General features: G+C 32.2%; 1 non-coding gene across 1 annotated transcript; it reads right to left on the minus strand.

Annotated features, from left to right (window-relative positions):
* Positions 1-3,020: 3,020 nt before the first annotated feature.
* On the minus strand, positions 3,021-3,127 carry LOC116756221. The gene has a single exon (XR_004350590.1). It is a non-coding gene; the product is annotated as a U6 spliceosomal RNA (small nuclear RNA).
* Positions 3,128-4,098: the final 971 nt, after the last annotated feature.

Raw genomic sequence — 4,098 nt, forward strand, 5'->3', positions numbered from 1 at the left:
CCATAGGTTGCCTTTTCACTCCATTGTTTCCTTTTCTATGCAAAAGCTTTTTAGTTTGATGTAATCTCACTTGTCTATTTTTACTTTTTTTTCCTGTGCTTTTGATGTCATATCCAAAAAAATCATTGCTCAGGCTAATGTCAAGATTTTTCCCCGTGTTCTCTTCTAGTAGTTCTATGGTTTCAAGTTTTATGTTTGTCTTTAATCAATTATGAGTTGATTTTTGTGTATGGTATGAAATAAGGGTCCAATTTCATTCTTCTGCATGTGAATACCCAGTTTTCCCAACACCATTTATTGAAGAGACTATTCGTTCCCCATTTTGTGTTCTTAGTACACTTTTTGAATATCAGATATTAACAAAACTAAGATAATTTTTGAAAAGACAAACAAAATCAACAAACCCTTAGCTGAAATAAGAATAAAAGAGAAAACACTCAAATAAATATAATTAGAAATGAAAGAGGAGATATTACAATATCCATTATTTCAAGTGGGATATTGAAATTCCTTACTATTATTGTATTGCTGTCTATTCCTCACTTCAGATCTCTTAATATTTGCTTTATATATTTAAGTACTCTGATACTGGGTGTATATATATTTATAATTGTTATGTCTTCCTAATGAAGTGACCCTTTATCATTATGTAATGACTTTTTTGTCTCTTGTGACAGTTTTTAACTTAAAGTCTATTTTATCAGATGTAGGTATAGCTATCCATAATTTCTTTGTGTTACCATTGGCATAAAGCATCTTTTTCCACTCATTTACTTTCAGCCTTGTGTGTCCTTAACTCTAAAATGTATCTCTGATAGATAACATATTGGTTAGATCTTGTTTTTTTTAAATCCATTTAGCCACTCTGTCATTTGATTGGGAAATTTAATCCATTTATATTTAAAATAATTATTGGTAAATAAGGACTTACTATTTCTATTTTGTTAATTTTTTTGTCTGTTTTTGCACCTCTTTTGTTCCTCCCTTGTTTTCTTTTCTTGGTCTTTTACACTATTTTACATCCTCCATTCTTCAGTCTTGTCACTTGATCACCACAAGATGACTGTCACAGCTCTAATTATCACAATCTCACACAAACATCTCCAAAGGTTGAAAAAATAAGATTTGGAAAAGGAGCTCTTCTTGCATTCCTCTCCTGTTTCATCAGGAAGGAAAAAAATTTCTAGAACTCCTCCAATAGATTTCTCCTTGGATTCCACTTTCCAGAACTGTGTCACATGGACATCTTTAGCTGTAAAGAAAGCTAGGAAAGTTAATATCTGTTATTTTCAGATAAATTAATATCTGACATTTACAATGTGAACTATGGGGAGTGTCCAGAAAAGAAAGCAGTTGCCCTTACATATCTGTGAGTTCCTAACCCACAGATATAATCAGTCACAGATGAAAAATATTCACCAAAAAGAAGTTCCTGAAAGCAAAACTTGAATTTGCTGCATGCTGACAATTATTTACATTGTATTTACCAGTTACATGGCATTTACGTTGTTTTAGGTACTATAAATAATCTAGAGATAATTCAAAGTATATAGAAGGATATATGTAGGTTATACGCAAATTGTATGTCATTTTATATAAGGGACTTGAGCATCCTCGGATTTTGATATCTGTGGGGGGGTTCTAGAAGCAATCCCTCATGGATACCAAGGGACAACTGTAGTAACTGAGTCTAACAGACCAACCCAGTATTTGGCAATATTTATTAAGATAGATTTGAGACAGGGGTTTGCAGAATTTTAGGACTTCCCCCTAAGACTTTCCCAAGTTTCCTCAGTGTAATAAGTAAAAACTAAGACATTGGTTTCCAGATGATACTTTGAATTTAAGAACCATGGCCAGAAGCATAACCATGTATATAATTATGAGCCTAATATTAGAGTAGAAAGGGGTGGGAAGCAATATGAGCTCCAATTTTCCAGAAGTAGAAAATTTTTTAATTAAAATAAGACAAATTCTCAAGGGTATATGGAATCAAAGTTTATAAAATGTAAAATATTAGTAATGGTTTTATGCATTAGACAACATAAAATTTAAAAAATTATGTCTATATGAAATTAGTTTGAAAGTCTTATAGTCACTTTGAAACACATCATACTTTCAACACAGTACCTCTATGTTGGTATAGCTGGTATTTTTACCACTTACATTTATGAACTCGTTTTTCCTATCAACACTCATTCACAACTATGCATGTTACTAAACAAATTTAATATCTTTGTAATTGATTAACTATTTGTTTACTTAATGTACATTCTCAGAAAGACCTCCACAGTAACAACTTTCATCTGCAGAGTTGACTTTGTAAATGAGGTTGGATTCTAAAAACTAATCATGGCCCTAGCCAGAGAAATTAGTCAAGGAAAGAAATGAAAGACATCCAAGTCAGAAAGTAAGAAGTAGAATTATCTCTGTTTGCAGATGATAGGATCTTATGTGTAGAAAACTTTAAAGACTGCACAAAAAATCTGTTAAAACTAATAACTGAATTCAGTAAAGTCACAGGATACAAAATTAACATGCAAAAACAGTTGCAGTTCTGTACATTAAAAATAAACTATCAGAAAAAGGAATTTAAAAAAAATTATTGGAGTAGAGTTGATTTACAATGTTTTGTCGCTTTTTGCTGTACAGCAAAGTGAATCAGTTATACATATACATATATCCACTCCTTTTTAGATTCTTTTCCCATATAGGTCATTACAGCATATTGAGTAAGTTCCCTGTGCTATACAGTAGGTACTTATTAGCTATCTATTTTATATGTAGTAGTGTGTATATGTCAATTCCATCTCCCAATTTATTCCTTCTTCCCCTCTCCCCCCAATAACCATAAGATTGTTTTCTACATCTGTAACTCTATTTCTGTTTTATAAATAAGTTCATTTGTACCATTTTTTTTAGATTCCACATATAAGTGATATCACATGACATTTGTTCTTCTCTGTCTGACTTACTTCACTCAGTATGACAATCTCTAGGTCCATCCATGTCACTGCAAAAAATATATGGAATGCTTCATGAATTTGCATGTCATCCTTGCTCAGGGGTCATGCTAATCCTCTCTGTATTGTTCCAATTTTAGTATATGTGCAGCCAAAGTGAGCACCAGAAAAGGAAATTAAAGAAAAAACCCCATCTATGATAGCATCAAAAAGAATAAAATATCTAGGAGTAAGTGAAAGCTGTGAAAGACTTGTATACTGACATCTACATCACTAATGAATGAAGTCAGTGAAGACACATACAAATGGAAAGATATCCTGTATTCATTGAATGGAAGAATTAATATTGTTAAAATGTACATACTACCCAAAATAACTTAGAGTCAATGTAATGCCTATCAAAATCACAACTGTAGTTTTTCAAAGACAGGAAAGAACATCCTAAAATTCATATTGAACCTAAAAGGACTTCAAATGTTGTGAAAGAAAAGCAAAGCTGGAGGTAATACACTTCCTGATTTCAATGTCTTACAAGTCTATGGCAATTTAAAAGTGTGGTATTGACATAAAGATAGACATATAGACCAATAGAAAAGGATAGAAAGCCCAGAAATAACCCCTCCCCCATGTATATATGGTCAACTGATCTTTGACAAGGGTGCCAAAAATACAGAATAGGGACAAGGTAGTCTTTTCAACAAATGATGGTGGGGAAACTGGATAACAACTTGCAAAATAATGAAATTATACTCTTACTTTCCACCATACACAAAAATAAACTCAAAATGGATTAAACACTAAAATGTAAGACTGAAACTATAAAACTCTTAGGGAAAACATAAGTGAAAACTTGATGACATTGGTCTTGACAATGATTTCACGCATATGACACCAAAAACACAAGCAACTGAAGAAAAAATGAGCAAGTGGGACTGAAAACTAAAAGCTTCTGTACAGCAAAGGAAATATTTAACAGAGTGGAGAGGAAACAGAGTGTAAACAACCTACACAATGGGAGACATTATTTGCAAACCACAGATCTGATAAGGAGTTAATATTCAAAATGTATAAGGAGCTCCTTCAGCTCAACAGAAAAAAATTCCCAAACAACTGAATTCAAAAAGGAACAAAGGAC

This window comes from Phocoena sinus, chromosome 6, assembly GCF_008692025.1.
Source record: "Phocoena sinus isolate mPhoSin1 chromosome 6, mPhoSin1.pri, whole genome shotgun sequence".
Taxonomy (NCBI): domain Eukaryota; kingdom Metazoa; phylum Chordata; class Mammalia; order Artiodactyla; family Phocoenidae; genus Phocoena; species Phocoena sinus.